We start from the raw sequence: 19,082 nt of genomic DNA on the forward strand, positions 1-19,082 counted from the left end.
CTTCTGCTAGTTGCCAGAAGAAAGCCTCGTCCACCTCATCCCCCTGGTGTGGTGGTCTATAGCAGACTCCGACCACGACATCACCCTTGTTGCTCACACTTCTCAACTTTATCCAGAGACACTCAGGTTTTTCTGCAGTTTCATACCGGAGCTCTGAGCAGTCATACTCCTCTCTTACATATAACGCAACTCCCCCACCTTTTCTGCCCTGCCTGTCCTTCCTGAACAGTTATATCCATCCATGATAGTACTCCAGTCATGTGAGTTATCCCACCAAGTCTCTGTTATTCTAATCGCATCATAGTTCCCTGACTGTGCCAGGACTTCCAGTTCTCCCTGCTTGTTTAGGACACCTGGAGCCAATTAAGAAGAAGCTGCTAGAAGCAATTAAGGCAGGCTAATCAGGGTTTTAAAAAGGAGCTCACTTCAGTTTGTGGTGCGAGTGTGAGGGGCTGGGAGCAAGAGGCGCAAGGAGCTGAGAGTGAGAGGGTGTGCTTCTGGAGGACTGAGGAGCACAAGCGTTATCAGACACCAGGAGGAAGGTCCTGTGGTGAGAATAAGGAAGGTGTTTGGAGGAGGCCATGGGGAAGTAGCCCAGGGAGTTGTAGCTGTCATGCAGCTGTTAAAGGAGGCACTATCGACAGCTGCAGTCCACAGGGCCCTGGGCTGGAACCCAGAGTAGAGGGCGGGCCCAGGTTCCCCCCAAACCTCCCAATTGACCTGGACTGTGGGTTCTTCCAGAGGGGAAGGTCTCTGGGCTGTTCCCCAACCCACATGGTGAATCTCTGAGGAAAGAAAATCCGCCGATAAGCGCAGGACCCACCAAGATAGAGGAGGAACTTTGTCATACTGGTGTCAGGAGCGGGATCTTGGGGTGCACAGCGTGGTGGAAGAAGGAGGGTGATTTAAAAAAAACCCAAAAAACAAAAGAACAACAACCACAAAAAGGGAGAGGGTTTATTTTTTTTCACCACAATGGATGACGTAGTGCGGGCACTGGTACAAGCTACGGCGACCCAGCAGGAGGCTACCCCTGTCCAGGCAGCCGCCCAACAGGAGGCAGTGCGGCTGCAGCAAGAGACTAATCACCTGCTGATGGACCAGGCTGCTCAAGACCGAGCTATGTTATGGGAACTGGTAAACCAGGTAAAGTCCCTTACAGAGCTGAATTGCGGCCATGATGGGACGCGGCTCATACGGACCAGCCATTGGCTGCAGAAAATGACACGGGAGGATGATGTAGAGGCATACCTTCTGGCCTTTGAGAGGACAGCCCTACGGGAGGCCTGGCCTCGAGATCAGTGGTCTGGCATCCTTGCCCCATTTCTGTGTGGGGAGGCCCAGAAGGCCTACCATGATCTGCCTGAAGAGGCTGCGGCAGACTACCCCCAGCTGAAAGCAGAGATCCTGGCCAGATCTGGGGTAACGACAGCAGTGCAGGCCCAGCAGTATCACGGTTGGAGGTACCAGGAAGACAAAACCCTGCGGTCCCAATTGTATGACCTCATCCATCTCGCACGAAAGTGGTTGCAAACAGAGTCCCGGTGTCCGGAAGAGATACTAGTGGTTCTGGTCATCGACCGATACATGAGGGGACTACCACCAGAACTTCGTGCCTGGGTAAGACAGAACGAACCCTCCACCTATGACGAGGTTGTCGCCCTGGTAGAGAGGTGAAGGATAGCGAGGGAGCTGACCCGACCAGTTAAGGAAGAGGCACCCCGGGTTAAACTAGCAGCACCAAGCCCTAAAGTTCAGGTGACTGGGCCACCAGGAGGGACCAGGTGGAAAAAGAGAGAGGCTGAAGGCCCATCAGAGGCCACAAAGAGTCGGAGCACTGAGGGAGAAGAGGATCGTGATGTTAGACTGCCCAAACCAAGAGACAGGGGAACGCCTAGGGCTCCATACAGATGTTATGCCTGCGGGGAGTGGGGACACCTAGCTGCACAGTATCCCAATGCTGAGGAGCCTATGCAGTGTAACCTGGGGAACTGGGCAGATCCATGCTCCCTAATCCACCCTAATGCTTCTGAACCAGTAGAGGCAACAGAGACTGGGCCCCTAGATCTTGGGCAGATTAGCCCCGGGAGAGGAAATTTTGGATGGGACCAGGCAGAAGACCCAAGGTATGACAACATTAGGAAGGGAGGTGACTGAAATAGATGGGGTCCCCGTGGAAGGGAAAACCCAGGGACCAGGACCCTACTTCATAATGAAGAAGGATCTCTTATACCGAGTTGCACCAGTACAGGGGCAGAAGGTACAGCAGATCCTAGTACCTCAGAAACACCAGAACGCTGTATTAAGTCTTGCTCATAGTCATCTTTTTGGGGGGCATTTGGGGGTAGAAAAGACCCTGGCACAAGTCCTACGACGGTTCTTCTGGCCCGGAGTACATGAAGAAGTGCAGAAGTACTGTGTCTCCTGCCTGAAGTGTCAGCTGCACAGTCCCCGTCCCCACTTGAGGGCACCTTTAGTACCCCTTCCCATCATAGAGGTCCCCTTCGAGCGAATAGCCATGGACCTAGTGGGACCCCTGGAGAAGACGGCTCGAGGCCACCAATATATACTTGTTATTTTGGACTATGCTACTCGCTACCCAGAAGCCGTCCCCCTGCGGAACACGGCCTCTAAAACTATAGCCAAAGAGCTGGTGGGGATCTTTGCCCGAATGGGGCTACCGAAGGAGATATTAACCGACCAAGGAACCCCATTTATATCGAAGTTAATGAAGGACCTCTGTACGCTGCTCCATATACATACCCTGAGAACTTCGGTCAACCATCCGCAGACTGATGGGTTGGTAGAAAGGTTTAACCGAACCCTCAAGGCTATGATAAGGAAGGTGGTAAGTCGGGATGGGAAGGATTGGGACACCCTTCTACCCTACCTTATGTTTGCTATCCGGGAGGTACCACAGGCCTCAACTGGGTTTTCCCCCTTCGAGTTATTATACGGGCGTCACCCCCGTGGCATACTAGATATCGCCAAAGAGATCTGGGAAGAGGAACCCAATGAGGGGAGAAATATAATAGAGCATGTAATGCAGATGCGAGACCGGATAGCCTGGGTTACCCCTATTGTACAGGAACATTTGGAGAAGGCACAGGAGGCCCAGCGAACCCTTTACAATCGCCAGGCAAAGGTGCGACAGTTCCAACCAGGGGATCGGGTTATGGTGTTGGTACCCACGGCAGAAAGCAAGCTTCTGGCCCAATGGCAGGGGCCCTATGAGGTGGTTGAACCCGTGGGGGAAGTAACCTACAAGGTGCGGCAGCCAGGACGCAGAAAACAAGAACAGATTTATCACGTTAACCTTTTGAAACCCTGGCATGCACAAGAGGCATGCACAACGGTCCAAAAAGACCTAACCCAGGAAAACAAGCCTTCCAAACAGGTGAGAGTGTCTCCCGATTTAACACCAGACCAGAAGAATGAGGTGTCTGAGATGATCTTCCGGAACCAAGATGTGTTCTCGACAAAACCGGGTCGAACAACCGAGACATATCACCACATCATCACGAACCCTGGGGCCAGAGTAACAATGAGGCCCTACTGGGTGCCAGCAGCAAAAAGGGAGGAAATAAAAGCAGAAGTAAAAAAAATGCTGGAGTTGGGGATCATCGAAGAATCCCACAGTCAGTGGTCCAGCCCAATCGTGCTGGTGCCCAAACCTGATGGCACCACAAGATTTTGCAACGACTTCCGGCGACTAAACGAAGTATCCCAGTTCGACGCGTACCCCATACCTCGCATAGATGAGCTAGTGGACCGTCTGGGTAATGCCCGGTACTTGACTACCCTAGACTTGACAAAGGGGTACTGGCAGATTCCCCTTGCAGAAGATGCAAAGGAAAAGACTGCATTCTCTACACCAGAGGGTCTTTTTCAATATACTGTCCTCCCTTTTGGACTACATGGGGCCCCAGCTACCTTCCCGCACCTCATGGACAAGCTATTACGCCCTCATAACAGTTATGCTGCTGCCTACTTGGACGATGTGGTCATTCATACCCCAGACTGGGAAACCCACCTGGAGAAGGTGGAGGCAGTCCTCGATACCTTCAGGCGAGCTGGCCTTACAGCAAACCCTGCCAAGTGCGCTGTAGGGTTTACAGAGGCCAAATATCTTGGCTACATTGTGGGAAAAGGTCTGGTAAAACCCCAAGTGAACAAGTTAGAGGCCATCCAACATTGGTCCCGACCAAGTCGCAAGAAACAAGTCCGGGCGTTCCTAGGTGTGGTGGGGTATTACCGACGATTTATCCCCCACTTTGCCACAAGGGCAAGCCCCCTGACAGCCCTAGTGAAAGCCCGTGGACCTGATCTGGTGAGATGGTCTGACGCAGCAGAGGAAGCATTCACAGACCTATGGACTGCCCTCTGCAATAACCCCGTACTGATAGCCCCTGATTTCACCAAGGAGTTTATCCTGCAGACGGATGCATTGGAAGTAGGGTTGGGGGCCGTTCTATCACAGATGGTCGGGGAGGAGGAACACCCAATTCTATACCTCAGTCGGAAACTCCTTCCAAGGGAACAAAAATATGCAGTGGTGGAGAGAGAATGCCTCGCTGTAAAACGGGCCATGGAAACATTGCGCTACTACCTGCTCGGGCACAGATTTGTCCTCGTGACTGACCATGCCCCTCTTCAATGGATGCAGCGGAACAAGGAGAAGAACACAAGGGTGATCAGATGGTTCTTATCCCTCCAACTTTTCCAGTTCCATGTGCAACACAGAGCAGGGAGCCATCATGGCAACGCCGATGGCTTGTCACGTGTGCACTGTCTGGTGCCCCAAGCTGCCCAACCCCTTGGCGTTGAGCAGGGGGGAGGGATATGTGACAGACCCAGACCAGTGGGATACAGGAGTCTGGTAGAGGGCAAATATACTGGTCACTGGATGAGTAGTTTTTTGTTCCCTGAGTGACCGGAGCAGGAGCTGCACTAGAGTAATCAGGAACCTGCTAGAACTGGTTAAGGCAGGCAGGCTAATTAGGACACCTGGAGCCAATTAAGAAGAAGCTGCTAGAATCAATTAAGGCAGGCTAATCAGGGCATCTGGGTTTTAAAAAGGAGCTCACTTCAGTTTGTGGTGCAAGTGTGAGGGGCTGGAAGCAAGAGGCGCAAGGAGCTGCGAGTGACAGGGTGTGCTGCTGGAGGACTGAGGAGCACAAGCGTTATCAGATACCAGGAGGAAGGTCCTGTGGTGAGAATAAGGAAGGTGTTTGGAGGAGGCCATGGGGAAGTAGTCCAGGGAGTTGTAGCTGTCATGCAGCTGTTACAGGAGGCACTATAGACAGCTGCAGTCCACAGGGCCCTGGGCTGGAACCCGGAGTAGAGGGCGGGCCCGGGTTCCCCCCAAACCTCCCAATTGACCTGGACTGTGGGTTCTCCCAGAGGGGAAGGTCTCTGGGCTGTTCCCCAACCCACATGGTGAATCTCTGAGGACAGAAAATCCGCCGATAAGCGCAGGACCCACCAAGATAGAGGAGGAACTTTGTCACACAGCATACATTTTTTTTAAAGTATATCAGAAGCAGGAATCCTGCCAAACAATCAGTGGGGCCACTGGATGATCAAGGTGCTAAAGAAACACTCAAGAAAGACAAGGCTGTTGCAAAGAAGCTAGATGAATTCTTTGCATCGGTCTTCATGGCTGAGAACGTGAGGGAGATTCCCAAACTTGAGCCATTTTTTTTTAGGTGACAAATCTGAGGAACTGTCCCAACCTGAGGTGTCAGTAAAGAAGGTTTTGGAACAAATTGATAAATTAAAGAGTAATAAGTCACCCAGGACCAGATTGTATTCACCCAAGAGTTCTGAAGGAACTCAAATGTGAAATTGCAGAACTTCTGATTGTAATATCTAACCTATCATTTAAATCAGCTTCTTTATCACTTGACTGGAGGATAGCTAATGTGACACCAATTTTTAAAAAGGCTCCAGAGGCAATTCTGGCAATTATAGGCTGGTAAGCCTAACTCCAGTACCAGGCAAATTGGTTATAACTATTGTAAAGAACAGAATTATCAGACACATAGATTAACCCAATTTGTTGGGGAAGAGTCAACATAGCTTTTGTAAAGGGAAATCATGTCTCACCAATCTATTAGAATTCTTTGAGGGGATAAACAAACGTGGACAATGGTGAACCAGTGGATATAATGCATTTGGACTTTCAGAAAGCCTTTGAAAGGTCCCTAATCAAGGGCTCTTAAGCAAAGTAAGCTGTCATGGGATAACAGGGAAGGTCCTCTCATGGATTAGTAACTGGTTAAAAGACAGAAAACAAAGGGTAGGAATAAATGGTCAATATTCAGAATGGAGAGAGGTAAATAGCGGTGTGTGTACTGGGGCCAGTGCTGTTCAACATACTCATAAATGATCTGAAAAAAGGGATAAACAATGAGATGGCAAAATTTGCAGATGATACAAAATTACTTAGGATATTTAAGTTTAAAACAGAGTTAAAAAGGGATCTCACAAAATTTGGGTGAATGGGCAACAAAATGGCAGATGAAATTCAATGTTGATATATGAAGTAATGCACATTAGAAAACATAATCCCAAAATGATGGGCTCTAAATTAGCTGTTACCACTCAAGGAAGAGATCTTGGAGTTATTGTGGATAGTTCTCTGAAAACATCTTCTCAACGTTCAGCGGCAGTCAAAATAGCTAACTGAATGTTAGGAACCATTAAGAAAGGGGTAGAAAATAAAACAGAAAATATCATAATGCCACTATATAAATCCATGGTATGCCCACACCTTGAATATTGTGTGCAGTTCTGGTCACCCCATCTTAAAAAAGATATATTAAAATTGGAAAAGGTACAGAGAAGGGCAACAAAAATGATGAAGGTATGGAACAGCTTCTGTATGAGCAGAGAATAAAAAACTGGGACTTTTCAGTTTGGAAAAGAGACAACTAAGAGGGGATATGACAAAGTCTATAAAATCATGAATGGTGTGGAGAAAGTGAATAAGGAAGTGTTATTTACATTTTCACATAACACAAGAACCAGGGGTTACCCGATGAAATTAATAGGCAGCTGGTTTAAAATAAGCAAAAGGAAGTAATTCTTCACACAACACAGTTAACCTGTGGAACTTGTTGCCAAGGGATGTTGTGAAGACCAAAACTATAGCAGGGTTCAAAAAAAGAATTAAATAAGTTCATGTAGGACAGGTCCATCAATGACCATTAGCCAAGATGGTCAGGGATGCAATCCCATGCTTTGGGTGTCCCTAGCCTCTGATTGCTAGAAGCTGGAAGCGGATGACAGGGGATGGATCACTTGATGATTGCCTGTTTTGTTCATACTCTCTGAAGCATTGGCATTGGCCACTGTTGGAAAACAAGATACTGAGCTATATAGACCATTGGTCTGACTCAGTATGGCTGTTCTTATGTTCTTGAAACGAACAGTTCATGAACAATTCAGTTTGAAAGCTATTCCTCCAAAATATTGGAAATAACAAACATATTCCAAGCAAATCAGGATCAGTTCAGAAAATTCATGAACAAAAATGGCTAGGTTAAAAATGAATAGCTTAAGCAGCTTGATTAATAGCTAAAGGACTGGAAGGAGGATCAGGATTTGGTGGTTATTGCTGTTCTCAAATGCAGGATCTCCCATTCCAAAACTATATTTGTGTGAATGTGCTCAGCTTGTCTGTAAGACACAGGGTTGGAGTTCGGATGGGGACAGTGTTGGTGTATTGGCCACCCCACACACGTTCAGAGTCTCTGCTTGAGCTGATTTGAGTTTCCTCTGGCAGTGGTTTTAGGAGTTGCTGAGACTGTTTATTCTGGGTGACGTGATTATCCATCCTGGTGATTGTTCTGGATTAGCTCAAGACCTCATGGATAAGACTGAGATAATATTGATAGATAGCAGGGGAAATAACCTGCGGAAATTCTATACCTAATATTTGTCTGTCCCCCAGCTGATGAGTCTGTCTCCATGTGGCTCTGTGTGGAAGGACTAGCTCAAGGGGTATGTGTAGGTGTGGGGTTCACTAAGAAGTCCTGGGTGGGGTTGCCACCTGTGACTCCACTTGCTGTTAATGTATGGGGCTTGTCAGGTTGGCAGCTCCTTCATCTGGACTAAGTTTGCAAGGAAGTTACAAAACCTGAGATAAAACACTGGCGGGTTTTTGTTTGACTTGCAAAATCAACAGCAACTAGCTTGGAAATAGGAACACTTCTGCCTTCTCACTCTTCCACTCCTGCTGCTGCTCATCTGCATCAAGTGGGGGAATGCCAATGTTCTTCCTCATAATAAATATTCAGCTCAGTGAAAAATAAACTTCTTTTGCTGTGGGCTGGGGAGGCAAGAGGGGAGAATTCTCTCTACACTAAGGGCTGGTCTATACTTAGCCGCTAGTTCGGTGGCTGGAAATCGAACTTCCTGGTTCGATTTATCGCGTCTGGTCTGGACGCGATAAATCGAACCAGGAAGTGCTCGCCGTCGACTGCGGTACTCCATCTCAACGAGAGGAGGGGAGCCTGCCTGCCCCGTGTGGACCGCGTCTGAACCGCGGTAAGTTTGAAGTAAGGTATGTCGACTTCAGCTACGTTATTCACGTAGCTGAAGTTGCGTACCTTACTTCGACTTGGGGGGTTAGTATAGACCAGGCCTAAGGTACTCACTGTAGGGATGAGGGGAGGATTGACAGAAGCATGAGTTGGGAGTGGATGAAAGGGTCATAACTTGAGTTCTCTCTGGTAAATTGGTAATTATTGTGTCCTGGGCTAACTAACTTTGGAGGTGAACTTAGTAGCCCAGGATACAGTCATTACCCCATAAACAAGAAGCACTCAAGTTATCATCTAATTAATCCATTGCTATGAAGAAGAGAGCTGCAATGGCACTCCTGCAAGGATACTGTGTTTCACCATTGGCACAGAATTTCAGTAGCTAATCCTGTACTAAAAATGAGATGCCAATGTTGTCTAGCAACTTCTGAGAGGTGATTAACCCCTTTATGGATGTTCGTGCAACATGCTTCTTGCTAGTGCTCTGTAACGGCATGTTTCACTAAACTTCCTTTATAACCAGACTCCTCTGTCTTCTCCTGCTCTGTATTCTTCCAAGTGTACTGGAAAGTGCTTTCTTTCTTTTATAATTGCTGACAATGTGCTTGACCCTGTATGAGACACACCATGGAAACCCTTTGCCCTGAAGAATTTGCTTCTTTTGAGTCTGTGTCTGATAGGCTGTAAGTGAACTATTATGTAGCGCATGTGTGGAATTTCATTATTCCACATGCTGCACCCAGTACCACTCCAACAGGAGAGGTATCATAAACTAAAATTACAGGCAAAGTGGAGGTAAAATGCTCTAACACATGGGCACACAACACTTTCCATGTTCCACTTGGGCCACAGGAATACCAGATCTCAGGATGTACACTTTGTATTGAGTCAGTCATGTTGTACCAGAGCAGCCACATCTGAAAATGAGTTTTCCATAATAGCTTACAAATGCTAGGAAAGTCACAGCTGGCTAACTGTAGATACTGCTCATAGCTTCAGGGTTGGGCTTCTGTGGTTAATTCCTTCAGCGTTGAACCTGTTTCTGACATAGGCTACACTATTCTCAATCAGACCTTAAATCTGTTTTGAGACTATCCTAAGTACTTGATTTTCTTTGCTATCAATGCATTGTCTTGCAGTCTATGTAGATATACTCTGGTTTCTCTTCAAATCGTATAAATCTTTCGCCTTTTACTTCCAGGCTTCCATCTTACCGCCATAACGAGAACACCAGCTGCTTTCAGATCTCTGGTCCATAGTAAAGGCATAAAGAGCTAATGCACTAGTCTCACCATAGGGTGACCTTTTTATTTAACTTGCACTGGTCACTGTGGTGGCTAAGTCCATTAGAGACCTTTCCCACTACCAAATGGAAAAATATCCTCTTGCTCCTAGTCTAGATGATGAAAAAAGCAAGAGTGAACAAATGCCTCTTGGATGCTGATCAACAAAGGTACTCAGAGTTAGGTCCTAAATCTATGGTTAGGTGCCTAAGACCCACTTTTAGGCTCCACTGTGATCCAATACTTCTGCTGAACCAGTAGGCCCCTAAACTCACTTGGCACCTAACTTTTCAGGGTAAAAGTTCCCCTGGCACCTAAGTTTTTGCCTCTGGGCACGCGCAATGCTGCCTCACTTTAGCTGTCTGAACGCCTATCTCCCCTCTGATCCCCAGAGCAATCCATGAACCAGGGGAAAACATGCCCATTTTGCATACGAGGTCTGTTCTGATGAGAGGCCGCCTACTGGCTCAGGTCCCATTCAAAATTCACCAGCAGGAGGCATTGCTGCCCACTTTATAGTTTTTATCCCAGAGGTTAGAGCACTCACCTGGGATGTGGGAGATCTGGATTCAATTCCTCCCTCTGCCTGAGGGGGAGAGAGGATTTGAAACATGGGTCTCCTACCTTTGAGGCAAGTGCTTTAACCACTGAGCTATGGGATATTCTGATATGGGGTTTCCTCGATCTCTTCTGTTAAAGCAGTTCCACCATGGTTAAATAATTAAAGTATGATTAGAGAAGGGGGAATGAACACCGGGTCTCCCACCTCCCAGGTGAGTGCCCTAACCACTGGACTACAGAGTCACAGTGTCTCTCTCACCCAGTGAGTGTTTCACTGTGGATAATTACTATTAAGTCAAAAATAGCTGTGTAAATGTTGCTTAGACATTGTGGCTCAGGCTGGAGCTCAGGCTCTGAAGCCACCAAGGCACATAGTGGGATATGTACGCAAGGCTCTTTCTCCTCTCTGAGGTGTGTTGGGGTTTTTTGATGGGGATGGGGGGGTTGATCTTTGCCTGCTAAGTAGGCCAAAGTGGATCTATGTAGCAGGGTATGCGTGTATGTGTGAGAGAGACAGAGATCATGTGGGAAGGTGGGGGTGGTGAGGGACATCGTACGTCAAAGTAAAGATGATCTGAGAGAACTCATACTTGTCATGACAACAACTTGGGCTTGGGCTATGACCTATTAGATAAGTTATCAATGTTCATATAGACCTCTCCCTAAGCAGTTAACAGTGTTGAGTACATTATCAAGTCTTGTAGAAATTTGGTTTCTCAATCCTATTTTTGCGAAATAGAACAGAGCCTTTGCTTTAGAATCATAGAATCATAGAATATCAGGGTTGGAAGGGACCTCAGGAGGTCATCTAGTCCAACCCGCTGCTCAAAGCAGGACCAATTCCCAACTAAATCATCCCACCAGGGCTTTGTCAAGGCTGACCTTAAAAACCTTTAAGGAAGGCGATTCCACCACCTCCCTAGGTAACCCATTCCAGTGCTTCACCACCCTCCTAGGGAAAAAGTTTTTCCTAATATCCAACCTAAACCTCCCCCACTGCAACTTGAGACCATTACTCCTTGTTCTGTCATCTGCTACCACTGAGAACAGTCTAGATCCATCCTCTTTGGAACCCCCTTTCAGGTAATTGAAAGCAGCTATCAAATCCCCTCTCATTCTTCTCTTCTGCAGACTAAACAATCCCAGTTCCCTCAGCCTCTCCTCATAAGTCATGTGTTTCAACCACGTAATGATTTTTGTTGCCCTCTGCTGGACTCTTTCCAATTTTTCCACATCCTTCTTGTAGTGTAGGGCCCAAAACTGGACACAATACTGAAGATGAGGCCTCACCAATGTCGAATAAAGGGGAATGATCACGTCCCTTGATCTGCTGGCAATGCCCCTACTTATACAGCCCAAAATGCCATTAGCCTTCTTGGCAACAAGGGCACACTGACTCATATCCAGCTTCTCGTCCACTGTAACCCCTAAGTCCTTTTCTGCAGAACTGTTTCCTAGCCATTCAGTCCCTAGTCTGTAACAGTGAATGGGATTCTTCCATCCTAAGTGCAGGACACTGCACTTGTCCTTGTTGAACCTCATCCGGTTTCTTTTGGCCCAATCCTCTAATTTGTCTAGGTCCCTCTGTATCCTATCCCTACCCTCCAGCGTATCTACCACTCCTCCCAGTTTAGTGTCATCTGCAAACTTGCTGAGAGTGCAGTGCACGCCATCCTCCAGATCATCAATGAAGATATTGAACAAAATCGGCCCCAGGACCGACCCCTGGGGCACTCCGCTTGAAACCGGCTGCCAACTAGACATATGGAGCCACTGATCACTACCCGTTGAGCCCGACGATCTAGCCAGCTTTCTATCCACCTTACAGTCCATTCATCCAGCCCATACTTCTTTAACTTGCTGGCAAGAATACGGTGGGAGACCGTATCAAAAGCTTTGCTAAAGTCAAGGAATAATACATCCACTGCTTTCCCCTCATCCACAGAGCCAGTTATCTCATCATAGAAGGCAATTAGGTTAGCCAGGCATCACTTGCCCTTGGTGAATCCATGCTGACTGTTCCTGATCACTTTCCTCTCCTCTAAGTGCTTCAGAATTGATTCCTTGAGGACCTGCTCCATGATTTTTCCAGGGACTGAGGTGAGGCTGACTGGCCTGTAGTTCCCCGGATCCTCCTTCTTCCCTTTTTTAAAGATGGGCACTACATTAGCCTTTTTCCTGTCATCCGGGACCTTCCCCGATCCTTTGCCTCTTTCCGGTGCTTAATTTATAATGAAAGAAGTGCTGTGGCTCAAGCAATTTTTTTACATTCTTAACTGATGCAGCAAGCCCAATGGTACCGGGTCTAATTAAGCACTGCCTCTTTCTAAGATTGTTTGTTTATATCTTTACGTGACCCTAGAGCTCAGGACGCAATTTACATTTTCTGCACATACCGTTTTGCAAATTTTTTAAAATGGCAACAAAATTTCCAGTGTCTGTTTCCATTTGGATGTTTATGCCTTTGTGGGCACTGCCCAGGTATGATTTTTTTCACACAGTCTGTACAACTTATGCTTATGTAGTTCCCATACCAGTTTTTCTCCCCCCGTCTCCAGAGGTCATGTTGTAGGCTCTTGGGAATGTAGAGAACTGGCAGAAAGCAAACTGTCTAACTTCTCTTGGAATATTGTGGGCTGCAGAGCTTGAGAATAGTGCCCTAAATTCCCCTTAATGGCGTTACACCACTCTGGCCCCGTATCTGGGCCATGACCTGCTGACTCCCATGTTTTGAAGGGTGATCCTAATTCCACATCCATTCTTGATCTGTAACAGTGAATGGGATTCTTCCATCCTATTGAACATATCCAATTCTAGAATGTCTTTAAACCTGAATATATCCAGTGCTAGTCCTCAGTCAGTGAAAACAAAGGGCTGATCTCTTTACAAGTCTTGCTTTCTGGTTCCATGTTGCTCTATGATCAGAATTTTCAGTATGCCTGTGTAGAGCAGCATTATGCAGTTCGTAGATACTAAGGCCAGAAGGGACCTCTGTGATCATCTAGTTCAGTAGTTCTCAAACTTTTGTACTGGTGACCCCTTTCACATAGCAAGCCTCTGAGTGGAAACCCCCTTATAAATTAAAAACCCTTTTTTATATATTTAACACCATTATAAATGCTGGATGCAAACCAGGAGGGGTCCTGACCCCCAGTTTGAGAACCCCTGATCTAGTTTGACTGCCTGTATAACACAGGCCATAGGACTTCCCTGAATTAATTCCTCTCTGAACTAGGCTAGAGCCATATTTTTTTAGAAAAACATCCAATCTCAATTTAAAAATTGCCAGTGATCAAAGTTAAATCATTAAATGCTGTGTCTAAGGCTCTCCCAATTATTTGCAATGGCCAGAGTTCAGATCCAAGACCAGTCTTCTCCAAAGGTTGCCTTTACTGATTTGCTGCTCAGCTCACTACTAATAATTCCCTGAACAAATTCTCCTGACCTAAAATCACACTTGCCCAGGGAAGCCCAAGCCTGTTCCGTTTTCTCTAAATTAGACAGCTTTGCTGCCCCCGGCTGTCTATGGGCACTAATGGTACTTTTGCTAAGATAGCTATCTAAGAGATATTCATTCACTTAGCACTCTGGTGGTAACATTAAACCTGGTTTATCCTGGATTTGTCCTTTAGCTGACCAAATGCCTTTGGGCACAACAATGACAAGAACTTGGCTCTCTTTCTGCATTATTCTTAAGTTATTTAGCCAAGACTTGCTTAATTAGGAGTCTAAAATTAGGTGCCTAAATAAGAGGGCTGATTTTTCAGAAGTATGGAGTACCCAATCACTCCTTTTGATCTCAGGTGGAGTGGGTAAGGTGCTTAGCCCTCTTTGAAAACCAGGTCCCTAATGTTAGGATCCTGTCTTGAAAATCTTGGCCCTGCTTCTAAAAACTCTTAGATGCTTCTCATGAGCTCTAATGCTCTCTGTAGAATCACAAAAGCATGATCCAGACTCACTGCTAAAATGGTCCTTTCTCTGTTTTTCCCTCTCTTCCTAAAGCAACATCAATTCTTTTCCTGTGATTGGAGCAATGGTAAAGAGTGTGGAGATGAAATGGAAAGATAACGACTGTATTAGAGGAGATTAATTCAATACCACCAGCAGGCAAGCTGGAAGGGCAGGTAGTTTAGAGTGATTGAGCCAAATTTCACCCACACAATTCTGCAAGGACATTGAATTAATAAGCATTGCATCAGAGGCATAAACTCTGATTGGCTGCTGATGTTCCAAGGACATGACACTGCTGCCTAGCAACTGGTGAGCTGATTAACCCTTTAATCAATGTTGCATACTTCACAGTTTGCTGAATTTAAAAGTTGAACTGATTAATGGGGAAAATTGTGGGTGTTAATAGGTGATGGCTTCATTCTGCTTTGCTTTATCCATTTGGTCTAACTTGTGTAGGGTCTGTTGCCAGTTTCATTGTTATTTGTTTGCAGGTTGGGAGGACTCGGTAGTTTTGTCCAGAACTTTGGGTAAAATTTTCAAAAGCACCTAAGGGCCTAAGTCACTTTTGAAACTGTTCCCTTTTGTGTACACCGACATTTGGGCTACAACAGAAAGCTTTGGAATTTCCCAAGCATATTTGTCGCTGAAGCCCCCCCAGCATCTTCCACTGGACTGCCATCCAGTCCATGGGAGTCTTTACACGGATCTCATTTTAGCTGAGTGCTGTCTGTAGCTAGACCGTGGCCTTTCTTCACCTATCCTTGTAACTAACTTCTTGTACTTTAGAACATATTAGGGTTACCATATTTCCACAATCAAAAAAGAGGACACTGGGGGGGGGGAAGGGGAGCCCCATTCTAGCCCTGGCCCCTGCCCTGCCCCGCCCCATCCACTCCCTCCCACTTCCCACCCCCTGACTGCCCCCCTCAAAACCCCCAACCCCCCCCGCTCCTTGTCCCCTGACTGCCCCCTCCTGGGACCCCTGCCACTAACTGCCCCCTAGGGCCCCACCCCCTATCTAAGCCTCCCTGTTCCTTGTCCCCTAACTGCCCCTTCCTGAGACCTCCCCACCCTAACTGCCCCCCTAGGACTCTACCCCCTACCTGTACCCTGACTGCCCAAAACCTTATCCACACCCCCAGACAGACCCCCCCCCCGAACTCCCAACCCATCCAACCCTGCTCCCTGTCTCTTGACTGCCCTCTCCAGAACCTCCCTGCCCCTTCTCTGACCCCCTGGCCCCCTTACCGTGCCGCTCAGAGTGCTGCGGAGCGGCGCGCTGGGCAGCAGGGGAGGGTGAGCAGGGGGAGGAGCTCCAGACTGCCGGAGGCCCGATGCGAACGGCCCCGGCGATCTGCGAATGCAGGGAGGGGGAGGGAGCGAGAGAGAGAGAGGAGGGGAGTGATTTCAAGCTGCAGGGGAGAGGAGGGGGCTCTGGCAGAGCCCCGTGCGAGTGGCAGGATCCGGCCGGCTGCCCTGTCAGCTGCACGCGCTCTGCATGGGGGGGAAGTCCGGACATTTATAAATTCCCCCCGGATGCTATTTTTAACTCAAAAAAGCCGGACATTTCCGGGAGAATCCAGACGAATGGTAACCCTAGAACATACCTTTTCGAACCTTTCCAGCCACTGCCATACTTCCCTTCCCTCAAACATGTATGCAAAATCACTAAAATCACCTTATGGTACTCATCTGAAATGCTGTACTTAAATACCTTGTCTGTGGCAAACAGTGCAGCACAGCTGCTGGGCCTCATATTCAGAGATTCCTAGGCTAGTAGAGACCATTGTGATCATCTACTCTGACCTCCTTTATAAGCATACTCATGTATTTCCCAACAGACACCTGCAGGCATACAGCCATATTGTATACAGAAAACCTTCCAAAAGCCTGTTTCAGTGTAATGAACTTGAAAAATACATCACAACATTCCCATGTCTCCCATCCACCCACCCATCCCTATCCTCTACCTAATCATGTCTCCTGAGTTAAGTTCAAATCTATACCATTCTCGGTATGTTTGCCTCAAATGGTGTATGACATTATAGTTATTGCCTCTCCCTTGGCTTTGCTGTTTCTCTTTATTCCTCATTTTCTCTCACCTTCAAAATATTCCAGCCTCAGTTTCTTCGGTCTCTTTCAGTGTCAGGTTTGCAGTTAATTAACCTTTATGGTCTTCCTCTTCCCCCACCCCCACTACCTTGATCCCTCAACCTACTTTTCATCCATTGTTAGTCTCTGTACTGCTAAAACACACCCCTGTGGTACCCATGGTTGCTCCTGGGCCTCTGTGGCAGGGAACATGACTAGTTTGTGCCAGTGAGAAACAGTCACTATGACAAACTCTCAGCCCTAGTGATTGGTTGATTCCTGGTAAATTCCCACACAAACAGCAGCAGCTTGCTGAACACTTCACAGACAAGGGACATAACAGTGAAATCCTTGCTGATCTTAAACACAAAAAAGAAGCTTACAAGAGTGGAAGCTTGGACAAATGACCAGGGAGGAGTATAAAATTATTGCTCAGGCATGCAGGAGTGAAATCAGGAAGGCCAAATCACAATTGGAATTGCAGCTAGCAAGGGATGTTAAGAGTAACAAGAAGGGTTTCTACGGGTATGTTAGCAACAAGAACAAGGTCAGGGAAAGTGTGGGCCCCTTACTGAATGAGGAAGGCAACCTAGTGACCGAGGATGTGGAAAAAGCTAATGTACTCAATGCTTTTTTTGCCTCTGTCTTCATGAACAAGGTCAGCACCCAGACTACTGCACTGGGCAGCACAATATGGGGAGGAGGTGACCAGCCCTCTGTGGAGATGACCATATTGGTCCCTTCTGACCTTAAAGTCTATGAGTCTATGAGAAAGAAGTGGTTCAGGAGTATTTAGAAAAGCTGGACGAGCACAAGTCCATGGGGCCGGATGCGCTGCATCCAAGGGTGCTAAAGGAGTCGGTGGATGTGATTGCAGAGGCATTGGCCATTATCTTTGAAAACTCATGGTGATCCGGGGAAGTCCCGGATGACTGGAAAAAGGCTAATGTCATGCCCATCTTTTAAAAAGGGAAGAAGGAGGATCCAGGGAACTACAGGCCAGTCAGCCTCACCTCATTCCCTGGAAAAATCATGGAGCAGGTCCTCAAGGAATCAATTCTGAAGCACTTAGAGGAGAGGAAAGTGATCAGGAACAGTCAGCATGGATTCACCAAGGGGAAGTGATGCCTGACTAACCTAATTGCCTTCTATGATGAGATAACTGGCTCTGTGGATGAGGGGAAAGTAGTGGACATGTTATTCCTTGACTTTAGCAAAGCTTTTGATACGGTCTCCCACAGTATTCTTGCCAACAAGTTAAAGAAGTATGGGCTGGATGAATGGACTATAAGGTGGATAGAAAGCTGGCTAGATCATCGGGCTCAGTGGGTAATGATCAATGGCTCCATGTCTAGTTGGCAACTGGTATCAAGCAGAGTGCCCCAGGGGTCAGTCCTGGGGCCGGTTTTGTTCAATATCTTCATTAATGATCTGGAGGATGGCGTGGATTGCACCCTCAGCAAGTTTTCAGATGACACTAAACTGGGAGGAGTGATAGATACACTGGAGGGTAGGGATAGGATACAGAGGGACCTACACAAATTAGAGCAGGGGTCCCCAACGCGGTGCCCGCGGGCGCCATGGCGCCCGTTGGGGCATCCATGTGCACCCGCCTACTGGCCGCCGGAAAAGCAGCCGCCGAAATGCCGCCAAGAAGTGGCAACGTCAGGAAGTGTTACCGCCGAAATGCCACCGAATTTCGGCGGCGACGTCTCTTGATGACGCTGCTTCACGGTGGCCTTTCAGCGGCAACGCCTCTTGACGTTCCCGGTTCACGAATTTTGGTGGCAACGCCTGTTGATGTTGCCGCTTCACAGCGGCATTTCGGCGGCTGCTTGTCCGGCGGCCACGGTCCTCGACGGCTAGTCGTCCGGTGCCCGCCCCACGGAAAAGGTTGGGGACCACTGAATTAGAGGATTCGGCCAAAATAAACCTGATGAAGTTCAACAAGGACAAATGCAGAGTCCTGCACCTAGGACAGAAGAATCCCATGCACTGCTACAGACTAGGGACCGGGCGGCTAGGCAGCAGTTCTGCAGAAAAGGACCTAGGGGTTACAGTAGATGAGAAGTTGGATATGAGTCAACAGTGTGCCCTTATTGCCAAGAAGGCTAACGGCATTTTGGGCTGTATAAGTAGGGGCATTGCCAGCAGATCGAGGGACGTGATCATTCTCCTCTATTCGACATTGGTGAGGCCTCATCTTCAGTACTGTGTCCAGTTTTGGGCCCAACATTACAAGAAGGATGTGGAAAAATTGGAAAGAGTCCAGCGGAAGGCAACAAAAATGATTAGGGGGCTGGAGCACATGAGTTATGAGGAGAGGCTGAGGGAACTGGGATTATTTAGTCTGCAGAAGAGAAGAATGTGGGGGGATTTGATAGCTGCTTTCAACTACCTGAAAGGGGGTTCCAAAGAATCATAGAATCATAGAATATCAGGGTTGGAAGGGACCTCAGGAGGTCATCTAGTCCAACCCCCTGCTCAAAGCAGGACCAATTCCCAACTAAATCATCCCAGCCAGGGCTTTGTCAAGCCTGACCGTAAAAACCTCTAAGGAAGGAGATTCCACCACCTCCCTAGGTAACCCATTCCAGTGCTTCACCACCCTCCTAGTGAAAAAGTTTTTCCTAATATCCAACCTAAA

The 19,082-nt window shown here is 47.6% G+C and overlaps 1 protein-coding gene across 1 annotated transcript in view; it reads left to right on the forward strand.

Annotated features, from left to right (window-relative positions):
• Positions 1-19,082, forward strand: part of EPHA1 (EPH receptor A1) — a 70,982-nt gene that overhangs the window by 13,491 nt on the left and 38,409 nt on the right. The window lies entirely within an intron of this gene.

The sequence above is a fragment of the Terrapene carolina genome, unplaced genomic scaffold (genome assembly GCF_002925995.2).
Source record: "Terrapene carolina triunguis isolate 2854851 unplaced genomic scaffold, T_m_triunguis-2.0 Scaffold740, whole genome shotgun sequence".
Lineage (NCBI taxonomy): Eukaryota > Metazoa > Chordata > Testudines > Emydidae > Terrapene > Terrapene triunguis.